This window comes from Caretta caretta, chromosome 6 (assembly GCF_965140235.1).
Source record: "Caretta caretta isolate rCarCar2 chromosome 6, rCarCar1.hap1, whole genome shotgun sequence".
In the NCBI taxonomy this organism is placed as follows: Eukaryota; Metazoa; Chordata; order Testudines; family Cheloniidae; genus Caretta; species Caretta caretta.
This window is the reverse complement of record NC_134211.1, coordinates 87,386,930-87,400,381: the sequence shown is the minus strand read 5'-3', so window position 1 is coordinate 87,400,381 and position 13,452 is coordinate 87,386,930.

The window sequence follows — 13,452 nt, the reverse complement described above, 5'->3', positions numbered from 1 at the left end:
GGCAAGATAAGATAGTGTCAGTCCCCATTACAGAAAAGTCTACACTAATTGCTTTACATTGGCAGGACTCCATCTCTTGCTGTCCCCTATAAATTCTGGTGGTTAGTTTAGGTAACAACAACCCTTCCCAAACACATGCTCCAGGGTACTTTAAACAAAAAATTGGCTGTTTACAAATACATTAATTAGCTATAATGACACTTAGAAAACCCAACTGTTTCAAAGCCCTGCATATGCAAATCCACGTTTCACTCATTTACTCCTATAATAACTCCTTCCCTGGAGGCTATGTAGTAAAGGGTGTGCTATACTCCCTACATTTGTATGAGGCAAGTGAAGTGAAGTGAAGTGCTGCTCTTCTAAGTAGGAAACAATACTGACTTCACTTTCAAAGCCCCAGATATTTTGAGCAACTTTAACAAAGACAAAGGAATGGGCACTGAACTATTTTAAAAGCTTGAGGCTCATTATCAGCTTTCCCCTACTGTTGAGGGGGCCAATGACTCTGTGTCAAGACTAGAAATTTATTAATCAATAAATAAAAGGAGAGAGAGAGACAGCTTGTGCAAGAAAAGTCACACATAGGTGACTGGGAATTCTGTGGTTTCCACTGGATTATTTCAGAGGGAGTGGTGTTTGTGTTCTCTCCAGTGAATTCAGCTATAACATTCACAGAGAACTCAATGATCTACCATCGTTTAAGACCATTCACAGAGAGACGCTGTTTCTCCACACTTCCTTCTGATGCTCTTGGAACTCTGGCTCCTGGGCATCATATCTCTGCTGCATATTTCACAGTCTCCCAGGCTCCTGCCCCTGGAGTGTTCCTTAGGGGCAACTCAGAGCAGAGGGGGTGACCCTGTCAGTAGGGCAGTTTGAGTGATATTGCTGCAGAGCTGGTGTCACGGTCCCTGATTTGTGGCCCACAACCGAGAGTGCCAATCTTAGAGCAGACTGTCAGAAAACAGGGTTGACACTCCAAACTGGTGGCATATTCCATCATTAGATTTCACCAAACCAGTAACAAGTGTGCACTCCTGGAGTAGTATAATAGCTTTTCCACGGAGCCACAGATGGTACCCTTAGGCTACCCAGCATAGCCTGCCACTCAGACAAGCTGGACTTTGTGATAAAAGGTGATTAAAACCAATATTCACTTCACATTATCTTCTTCCAACCTTAAAGGGTTAGTCCCTTACCTCAGGTCAGTGGATTCTCTGGCTCTCACACCCATAACAACGCTGATAGCTTTAGTTAACTAACTAAAGATTTATTAGTTAAGAAAGGAAAGAAGAGTTATTGAGAGGTTAAAGCAGGTACAATACATAACAGGTGAGTCAAAATTTGTGAGTCCAAATGATAACAGAGATGATGTATCTGCTTAATTCTCCATAAGTCTCCCAGGACTGCTCAAAATGTTTTTGGGAACCTCTGATTTGTATCTGGAACGCCCCCCGGACAGCATCCAAATAGATCAGAGATGCGGAAACACTGCCAAGGTTCCTTCTTATAGTTGAAAACAGTCTGAAAACTGCTTCCAGGACAGCATGTGTCTGTAGATTCCCCATTGTTGCACACACAAAGACCCATGCTTTGAAGTCGACATGTTCCCTCATTTACATTTCCGAGGTGCCAATCTCCAATAGGTAAACATTACGTAAACACAATGTGATAGCCAGAAATAATTTTTCATTAGTTTTTATGCAGCTTTACACATCAAGTAAATTCACATTTAAATACTAACACACATTTCAATCTAAGGCTAATTAAGTACAGGATACAGAGAGATGAAAACAATGCAATCAACATCTCTTTTGATTTCTATCAGCACAAGTGAATAGGCCTGAATACATATTGACACACTCAACCCTTCTTTGATATGCATACACAAATGAATTGCCCTGTTGCTCTGATCTGAGCTGGTAACCTGTTCAGACAGCATCACAGGTGGTATGGGGATGATGGATGGGGATGGAATGGTGAGTTTGGGCCTGTAGTTCTAAAGTAATCCAAATTAAATTTGCTTAGAATATTCTTAGGGTAAAAGATGCTTTTTGGCAGGGAGGGCAGAAATCACACATCCAGTGTAGCATCTCTGAGCCTTTCAATGCTTCTTTGGATAATGGGAGTTCTGGCAGAAGAGGTTATTGTATGGGACATTCCATGCTCTTGTTTTTCTTGTCAAGAATAGAGATGTATGCAAAATGGAGAGGCAGGGGTTGGTGCACTGTGGTGTTGGAGTTTCCTTTCCTTATAAACCGTACTTAATGTTAATTTGAATATTTTTGTTTCGGTTCACCGTTTAAGGTTATTTCTATTTATAAAGATAACTCTTATTTTGTTAAATGAGAAATGAGTTGTCTCTTATTTTGAATTCAAATTTTATTCAAAATAGCAAATCCTTTTTAAACAGAGTGGTAAAATCAATTGAACGAATGCCTCAGGAACCTAGCGTCTTACAGTCTATAAGCTCAAGTGAAATATTATCCTCAAGTTCGTAGTTTATGGTTTAAGGGGAAAGCAGTAAGTACTGTAATTTGCTGTTTTCTGTGTACGCTAAAACAGATTCTCCATTCATTAAGATTTAAGAAAATGTAGCATAGCAAAATCCTCATTTTCATAATTACAAGACTTTTGTTTGTATGAGTTCATCAGACCCTGAAGCAGTGGAAGAGAGGAGAGAGTGGAGCCCATATAGCATGATTTGTCTGCAGAAGACCCTCTGTATTAGTCAGTATGGGGATAGCTGAAATCCCCCATTATTATTGAGTTTTCTATTTTTATAGTGTCCCCAATATCCCTGATCATTTCAAAGTCACCATCACCATCCTGATCAGGTGGTTGGCAGTATATTCCTAATGCTATATTCTTATTATTCAAAGCATGGAATTTCTATCCACAAAAATTCTATGGTACAGTTTGGGTCATTTAGGAAAGTGGTTCTCAGCCAGCCCCCTGGGGGCCTCAAGCCGGTTTCAGAGGGTCCTCCAAGCAGGGCCAGTGTTAGACTCACTTGGGCCCAGGGCAGAAAGCCAAAGCCCCGCCGCATGGGGCTTAAGCCTAGGGCCCTAAGCCCTGCCACCAAGGGCTGAAGTAAAAACTTGAGCAACTTAGCTTTGCGGGGCCCCAGGCAATTGCCCTGCTTGCTACCCCCTAACACTGGCCCTGGCTTTTATATGCAGAAAACCATGTATATGCAGGGCCGTGAAGTTTTTATAGTGTGTTGAGGGGCTTCAGAAAGAAAAAGGTTGAGAACCCCTGATTTAGGATCTTTACTATAAACAAGAAGAAGTTTGTTTGACAAAGAACAGAAATTTGAGAAGAAGCAAGTAGAAATGCTGGAAACAAATGGTTACATATAAAATAAAACCATAATGCTTTCTAGTGCCTAAACTTAACTAAGGGCTTGTCTACAACAGCAATTTACGGTGCTGCAACTTTCTCGCTCAGGGGTGTGAAAAAACACCCCCCGGAACACAGTAAGTTTCAGCTCTATAAAGTGCCAGTATAGAGAGTGACCCAGTGCTGGGAGCCGCGCTCCCAGAGCTGGGAGCTATGCCCCTCGTGGAGGTGGGTTTTTTAGAGCACTGGGAGGTGCTGTGCTGCGACCACACAAGCCACATTAAAGCGCTGCCGTGGCTGCACTTTAGCACTGCCAGTGTAGACCTGCCCTAATAACACATTGTCATGCCATTTAGAGCAAAAACATACCTAAAATCCTTCCAGCATATCACAGCCAGGCTTGGCTGTGATTTTCTGTTCATGAGACAAGTTATGCTGTCCTTCTGGCTCCCCAGTGGAAAGACCCTGTGGCTCTTTGCAATCCCACATATATCAAAATTCTCCTTTGATCTTTATTCGTAAACAGGAGACACCCTGCTGATTGTTCTTTCTCATAGCCTTCCTTTCTTCTCAATGTTTAATTAGCATCTGACTCTGCCTGCAGATAGGCTTACCTTGTGAGAGGCACAATGAACAATAAACGATTGACTGGGCAAAGAGAGATAATCCCATGCCTGAACAGAATCTGTCCAAGACCGGTCACCTCCTGGTGACCTGTTTTGAACTTCACAGCTCTAAGAATATAATTTCCAGTATAGATACATAACTTCTTAAATATTTCCTGCACCAACATTTCGCAATGGCTAAGATGACCAGTATGTTACTGGCTGTCGGTAGAGACCTCACAGGTCACCCTGTGGCACAGTATTATGTAGACATCAGATCCAGGAGATCCTTGTAAACCCGTATGCCCCCCGTTCCCTCTGCCAGTTGGCACAAAGAGGATCCTGGGTCACAACATGTATTTGTACTTCTTACACTGTGATTGTGCTATGCTATTTTCCTATCATTGTTACTGGAGGTGTTGTACAATTTTTGAAATATGCACTGAATTTTGTAAAGTCATGTGTTCATGTGCCTCTTCTTTTTACATTGTATATGGGACTTTTTGTCCATTCTAATGAGTGATGGATGAGGGGCAGGCATGTATAACTTATTTTATTTAACCATCACTATATTATCTATATGTAACTGTGGGAATGTGAAAATTTCCCTAAATAAGAATGCAGTTTCATATGTAAAACCCCGCATATTTAGATAACAAAGTCTACTAGCTCGCCATTTTCCTGCAAGAACATTTTCCCCCCACCAGAAAACATATCAATTACTCAACGATACTTCACTTGAAATTAACCAAAAGACTGAATGGAAACAATTATGTTAAATACCTTTGATTATGGAGCCAGGTTATGGAGTCCTTAGTCAACCTTACAACTGTGAGTTGATCCATTAACTTCAGTGGTGCTATTTGCATGAGTAAATGCTCAAACACATGAGTAAAAGTTGCATAATCTAGCGTTTTGTGCTGATCCACTGGCATTTTTAGAAATGTTTACATTCATGGGCATGACTCATTTCTTACCTGTCAGGCTGCTGCGTAAAACATGGGGACATTAGTTCAAGGGTCAAGAAGACCGAAATAGTTTTTGTACTCTGCACAGAACCACCCATTCTTCTTTATCTAAGTAAAAAGAAAAGGAGTACTTGTGGCACCTTAGAGACTAACCAATTTTTTTGAGCATGAGCTTTCGTGAGCTACAGCTCACTTCATCGGATGCATACTGTGGAAAATACAGAAGATGTTTGTTTTTATACACACAAATCATGAAAAAATGGGTGTTTATCACTACAAAAGGTTTTCTCTCCCCCCACCCCACTTTCCTGCTGCTAATAGCTTATGTAAAGTGATCACTCTCCTTACAATGTGTATGATAATCAAGGTGGGCCATTTCCAGCACAAATCCAGGTTTTCTCCCTCCACACACACACCCCCACCCACCCCCGCAAACAAACCCACTCTCCCGGATCACTTTACATAAGCTATTATGGAATCTTGGCATGCAGGAATTAGGAGCTCTACATGCCTGGAGCATATAGATAGTGTTAGGAGCTGCCAGAGGAAGCCACTTGCAGTGCACAACAACAAAATTATTGGTCTTACAAGATCCAGGAACTATGCTATATATATTTTTGAGAGCCACCTATTGCCACCTTACCTATTAACTACTAAGTATACATATATACAGAGATAGAACATTTCTGTGACAGGCAGGAAGTGGTGGAGATGGTGCAGAGCCTTGTCCCCATCCCTTCTCACCGCTCACTGGTCAGTGTATCTGAGCCACCATGAGGGCGGTAGTAATTTACTGCTGATATAGGTCAATAGTAAATTACCATCACCAGGAGCTAGGAGAAAACAGGGAGATATTGTGATTTGGAGATATATCTGAGACTAATCTAGGAGTGGTGAAATTTATACACCACCCCTTTGTCATGGCTGAACCTAAAGTCAGGATTTGGCCCAAAATCTTATTAATCAATTAATTAGGACCAGATTCTAATATCTTTATTCATAGTCAACAGTAGTTTATTCCATGAGTAGTGCCATTAAAGGTATGGGATTATTTGTAGAGTAAGATCTTACCTAACATGAATAAAGCCCTTAATTGGTTTTATATCATAGAGCTCCTGGGATTAGCATATGCAGAGAGAGCATTTGGCTCTCCGTTTAGCATGGTATCAGGAAAAGAGGAGCTTTGTTTTCTGATTTTAATTTAACTTCTAATTAATTTTTACCTAAGCTGGAAGAACAGTATCTGAATCCTGGATTCTTGAGACATGAGTCTTTAGCATGCAGTACCTTTCTCATCTATTTTCAAGGAATCAGCCATCACATTATTTTAAGGCATCATTTCATGGCAGCAGGTTTACAGGAGGTGAAATAAAAATTATTCTTCTTTGAGTAGTGTCCTGGTGGGTGCTCCATTTTAAGTTCCTTTTGGGTATCTTGTGAGTCCCTGCGCCTCAGATCAGAGATTTTTGGGAGCAGTGCTTAGTTGCGGCGCACGTGTGCGGCAGTCTCGGGGTGCTGTTGGTGCCTGATGTAGCATGTGCAAGCCCCGACCCATTCAGTTCCTTCCCAACCATCCTCAGCTGCAGATGGAGTTCATTGGCAGTGCTGCCTTTTCTATAAATAGTTAGATTAGCTGTAGCTTAGTAAGTCTAGTTTACTTAGTTTGTTAGTTATTGTTTCTTTTTCAAAAAAAGATAGATATTTTCTTTTAATTGTTATTTTTCCCACTCTTTCCCATTGGGAAACTTTAACGAACATGATGCCCAGCTGTCATAAATATAAAGGGAAGGGTAAACCCCTTTGAAATCCCTCCTGGCCAGGGGAAAGCTCCTCTCACCTGTAAAGGGTTAAGAAGCTAAAGGTAACCTCGCTGGCACCTGACCAAAATGACCAATGAGGAGACAAGATACTTTCAAAAGCTGGGAGGAGGGAGAGAAACAAAGGGTCTGTGTCTGTCTGTAGTCGTCTTGGCCGGGGATAGACCAGGAATGGAGTCTTAGAACTTTTAGTAAGTAATCTAGCTAGGTATGTGTTAGATTATGATTTCTTTAAATGGCTGAGAAAAGCATTGTGCTGAATAGAATAACTATTTCTGTCTGTGTATCTTTTTTGTAACTTAAGGTTTTGCCTAGAGGGGTTCTCTATGTTTTTGAATCTAATTACCCTGTAAGATATCTACCATCCTGATTTTACAGGGGGGATTTCTTTATTTCTATTTACTTCTATTTTTTATTAAAAGTCTTCTTGTAAAAAACTGAATGCTTTTTCATTGTTCTCAGATCCAAGGGTTTGGGTCTGTGGTCACCTATGCAAATTGGTGAGGCTTTTTATCCAACATTTCCCAGGAAAGGGGGGGTGCAAGTGTTGGGAGGATTGTTCATTGTTCTTAAGATCCAAGGGTCTGGGTCTGTAGTCACCTAGGCAAATTGGTGAGGCTTTTTACCAAACCTTGTCCAGGAAGTGGGGTGCAGGGTTTTGGGAAGTATTTTGGGGGGAAAGATGCGTCCAAACAGCTCTTCCCCAGTAACCAGTATTAGTTTGGTGGTGGTAGCGGCCAGTCCAAGGACAACAGGGGGAATATTTTGTACCTTGGGGAAGTTTTGACCTAAGCTGGTAAAGATAAGCTTAGGAGGTTTTTTCATGCAGGTCCCCACATCTGTACCCTAGAGTTCAGAGTGGGGGAGGAACCTTGACACCAGCTCTCCCGGGTTTAAACAGTGTGACTCTTGTCGTGAGGCAATGCCCATCTCAGACAGCCACTCATCATGGTTGGAGGGACCCATGTCTCTCAAAAATATGCCCATTGCAGCAACCTTAAAGCCAGGGCAAGGCATGATTGAGATCTCTGCCTCAAGATGGTTTTGATGGAAAAGTCTCTTCAGCCTCCTCCTGAGGGACAAAAATCAACATCAGCAGATGGTACCCTGAGCAAAATCTCTGCTAATGGGAGTGCTCAGTTTTCCAAATCATACAGAAGTGAGCCATGACCTCCTCTAACAGGGACACTCAGAGACAGAAGAGGTCCCCAGCGAGGTTACTATCCTTGGTGTCAAGCTCAAGTAGAATGAGCACCTTTGAAACTCTGGGCATCTCCAGCACCATCCCTCCATGGACCTCTGCGGAGCCCCACAGCTCCAGAATGGAGTCGAGATGCTCCTCGTCCATGGCACCGACCACCCTGGTGCAGAAGTCGGCACTGAAAGCTGTACCACAGACAATGCCAACTGCACTGGCACTGATTCAGTTGTCAATGCCGAGAGTCAGGCCAAGAACAGCACCAACCATCTCGACCAAGGTTGACCGCAATACTCTCATGGTATCGACCACATTGGCACCAACTGCACCACCGCAGAAACACAAGGCTGTGCAACAGTTTCTACACCAGAAAGACATAGTGGTTTCTTTGGTGCCACAGTTGCCGTTGCTCAGCACTAAGGGATCATTGGGCCAACTCACAGAGCAGCTAACCACTTCACCTGCTCCCCAGCCTCTCTCCAGCAATGAAGAAGAGGATGTACATGGGAGCCGGGTCTCTTCCTGGCACTCTTCACCCATGGAAAGAAGACCTCCATGTGAGGCCGTTAAGACCAAATCCTGCCAACCTTAAGAGATGCAACGATGGTATGGGCAACCCTGGATTTGCCCACCGATGCCTTTTCCAATGCAGTGGTCCCCCTGGGACCCTTGGGAGACCTATAGGGCCCAATATACTAGAACCTCAACTCCAGCCCGAGGGGAAATTTGCTCTTCTCTACCTTCCCCAAGTAGGGACACGTTGGAGGCACCTGAAGGCATGGAAGATGAAGAGGAAGAAGGCTCAGACCAGGAAGGCATTTTGCCATTTCATAACTCATCTTCCTCCCCTGATGAAGCTATCATAACACTGCCTCCAACTACAATAGATGACCTGAAATAATTTCAGGAACTCGTTAAAAGAGTAGCCACCAGCCAAGATATTCTGCTTGAGGAGGTGCAAGAAACCTAGCACAAGTTGCTACAAATCCTATAGACATCCACTTAATCCAAAATTGCACTCCCCATCAATGATGCCATTAGGGAGCCAGCAGAAAATATTTGGCAGACCCTCACAACCGAATCACCTACCAGTAAAAGAGTTGACAGGAAGTACTTCATACCAGCTAAAGGGATGGACTTTTTCTTCTCCCATCCACAGCTTAACTCCCTGTTTGTGGAAGCTGCCAACCGTCACAGCAAACAACCTCAATTCTGGTCCACTCCCCAGGACAAAGGACACAAATGCTTGGACCTTTTTGGCCTAAAAGCGTACTTGTTGGCAACACTCCAATTCCAGGTTCCCGATTACTCAGCCCTTCTTGCAAAGTACAACTTTGACAACTACAGAAACTAAGAGAATTCTTTGAGGTTCCACCAGAGGAAAAATGCCCCCAGTTCACTACCATCATGAATGAGGGACAACTAATTCCCTGTATGGCTCTACAGGCCTTGATGGATATAGTGGATACCGCTGCAAGAACGATGGCCACAGCTGTCATAATACGCAGGGTCTCATGGATACAGTACGAAAGAGCTCCAACTCAAGGTGGAGGATCTCCCTTTTGATTGGGAGAAGCTCTTCTCTGCAAAAACAGATGATGTCCTTCACATTGTGAAGGATTCTTGGGCCACCCTGAACACTTTAGGCATATACACACCACCTAATAAGCGACGACGGTACACACACAGTACCAAAAGGGCAGAGACCCCTCTTTCCATCGCCCACAATGGCTATTTGGCCAGAATAGAAATAAACACTGCTCACAAAGAAGCAGGGCTCCTCAAACTCAGTCCTCTTCTTCACAACCATCTACCACGAGGCCACAGTTTTGAAGTCTTGGTTGAGGGTCTGAACGACCTTCCCTGCAATACAGCGCTGTCAGATAATCCTACCCAACTTTTTGGCCACTGCCTGCATCTGTTTTACCATGCTTGGGCAGCAATAACAACGGCTTAAAGGGTACTGGAGATTATAAAATAGGGTTATGCCATCCCCTTCCTCTCCTTACCCCCTACACTACCACCTCCCCCATCCCTCTTCAGGAACCCTTCTCATGAGCCCCTTTTACAACAGGAAGTGAACCATCTCCTACAACTGGGTGCCAGGGAGCAAATTCTAACTCAGTACAAAGGGAAGGGGTTTTACTCCCATTATTTTCTCACCAAAAAGACAAATGGCAGATGGAGGCTCATCTTAGATCTTCGGAAACGCAACAAATTTGCATGGGAATCACAGATTCAAAATGGTCACACTGGCCACAGTTATTCCAGCACTAGACAAGGGGAACTGGTTTTCAGCCCTCAACCTCCAAGATGCTTATTTTCATATTACCATACACCTGGCTCACAGACAATTTTTAAGATTCATGGTAGGGGCCAACCATTACCAATACAGAGTACTAGCTTCTGGCCCCCCTTACACTGTGTTCTCTAAAGACAAGGTCACATTGCAACTACATCTGAAATTTTTGCCAAAAGTATCAACATATTTCCATTTAAACCAACCCATACACCTTCCCACATTTTACCCAAAACCACATGGGACCTCACAAGAGCTCATGCTACATACACTCAATGTCAGATGAGCCATAGCGTTTTACTTAGAAAGAACCAAACCCTTCTCGAAATCTCTGACTATTTATTTCCACAACAGAATGCTGTGTAATAACAACCCAGAGACAATCTAAATGTGTTAGTCACAGCTTCACCCCTGCCAAATTATTGGGAAAGACACACATACCAAAGTTGGGTTTTAAGGTATTGTTTATTAGGTGGCCATCTTGGTCTGGGATAAGAACAAGGTGACCTCCATTTTGTGGTAGGTTCTTGTTCCCCAACGCTGAGCAAAAGGCGGGAAAGTAGAAAGAACAGGAATCTGTTGTTGATAAGCAACTGGTTCCTATAAAGGCAGATGAGGGAAGGGGCAGGGGTTCTTGAGTCTTTGGGGGCTCAGGTGTCCAACGCTCTCTCTCTGTGGTGTGGTACACCCTTTCACACTGGTTACTGGCCTGCAGTAGCCACTCACTAAACGGAACTGTCATTTTGGGGTTTGTTTGTTATTTTCTTTTAGAAAGCAGACCTACATGCGCGGACTCAGTCTGATTAGTTAGTTCAGACTTACAACCATAGACGATGCAACGAGGGATGGGGGGGTCTGAGATAGGGTTACATACCTGTCTTCTACACCTGTGATCTACTGTTGGTGTCCATTGCTGACCTTGATGATCTGGATTCTGCAGCCTCTCCATCAGCAGCACCTGAAGAAGATAGAAGAACAACTTTCCTTATCAAGTGTGTGTGCAGGTGTGTGTTTCTATTCCAAACCTCCAGAGTCCTTAATCCACACCCCTCCCTGTCCTTCCCTCTCCTTTAGTAAATAAAGTGTTGTTGTGAATTTACATCCATGTCGTGGTTTCTTTTGTTCCAGCTCTGATAGATGGGCTTAAGGGGGCCCCCAGCAGGAGGTATACTGTAAGGCTCCCCGAAGTCTTCTGATCAGATAGGCCCCCTAAAAATCCTTACAAATGGATCTCTACTTGTGTCCAACCCTGCTATCGACCGCATAACAAGGAACCCCCACCAGGGATCTGATTCCACTCTACGCATGCCATTGTTACATCTATAGCCTTCCTGAACAATGTCCCTCTAATAGACATATTCAGGGCTGCCACATGGGCCTCAGAGCATACCTTTGCAAAACACTATGCTATCACTCAGTCCTTTAGGTCAGACGCTATATTAGGCCTTACCCTGCTCTCTGCAACAACACACACAACTCCGAAGCCCTTACCGTCCACAGTGGGGCACTGCTCTACAGACACCTGAAGTGGAGTACCCACAGGGACAGTACTCAAAGAAGAAGAGGAAGGTACTCACCTTGTGCAGTAACGAGGGTTCTTTGAGATGTTTGTCCCTGGGGGTGCTCCACTAGCCCTCTACTTTGGAGTTCGTGCCTCGAGCTCTGCGGTCGAGAAGGAACTGAATGGGCTGGGTCGTGCATGCTACATGAGGCGCCAGCCGCACTGTGAGACGACTACTGCACACGGGGCGCCCTGACCAAGCACTGCTACTGAAAATCTCTGATCTCTGGCGCAGGGACACACTGACACCCCAAAAGGAACATAAAGTGGAGCGCCCACAGGGACACACATCTCGAAGGACCCTCATTACTGCACAAGGTGAGTAACTTCCTCTTTTCCGGTGTGTCAAAAGCCTGTATGACTTGTTAATGATTTGTGGTTTTCCTTTTTAGACGTGGTACCCTGAGCATTAGGCAACACTTCTAAATGTGTGAGTCAATGAAAAACTATTATGTAATCCTATAGGAACTGCATATTAACCACTTTCACACAGATGTGTTTGTGCCTTTATCTATAAAAGGAATAAATCTTCAGAACTCTTTTGAAATAACACAGAATCCCCATCCCATAATGTCAAAAGCTGTCACTATCACATCTAGCTTAGGGTTTTGTACTGGAAACCATCACTATGGTGTGAGTGCCTTGAAGGCTAACTAGATTGGCCTAGCAAGGTCCCTACTGGACTATATGCTGGTAAGGAATCTTTGAATGATATTTTGTGTTATTCTGCTTACTATTCAGATCACTGTGAAGTGGGATGTTGAAGGCAGAATGAGTATGTTGCTGCAGAAGAAGAAAAAAATTGAATGGGTGATGTGTTCAGTATTGAGGGGAGTAAGAAAATGACTTTGTGAGTCCTCTTTACTTAAACCCTGGCACTATTGGCATAAGCATCCAGAAAAATGGTGTAATGGACCTATACAACTGTGACTCACTCCACGGGCAAATGGAAAAGAGGTGAGGAAAATGAAGCTAGCAATTGTATACTAAAGGATGAAGAAAGAAAAATGATCAAATGGATAGAGAGCAGCTCTTAAGAGAGATCATTTCATTGTAGTAAGTACAACTGCAGAGAATCACTGTGAGCAGAGGTGCATCAAGAAGTCTGAATTTGATTTGGTTCAGCTAGAATGAGCTCTTGGCATTGCAGAGGTAGAAGAAAGTTTGAAGGAGCTTTGCTTTGTACAGATAAAGAGGGAAAAGAAATAAGAAAAGTTTAAATGCGCACTGCCAGTGTTTAAGATCTATTTAAAAATTGCTCAGTGTTACTTAAGATCACCCTTGAAGTGATGCTATTCATGCACTAATAACAGGGCTACTAATTTCCATGGGATGCTACAGTATACCCACGTGCTAATGCAATCCTGTGAGCGACCACTGTACAATTCCTATTGAACGGAATGGATGATGGAAGCAGGGCTGACGAGAGTGGGGAAGGGATGACAACTGTACCAGGGCACCGAGCTCAAGGCCCTCCAAAATGTCTGTAACTGGGGTGAATTGGGATGGGGTTTGGCTCCAGTGAACATGATGTACTGGGGCCCCAAATTTCTCTCATTGGGCCTGGTTGGAAGAGCTCTATTTCTCACAGGATCAGGGTAAAGGGATGTTAAAACATGTGAAGTGCATCTTTCACTAAGGTAGGGTTTGTGAAAAAACTCT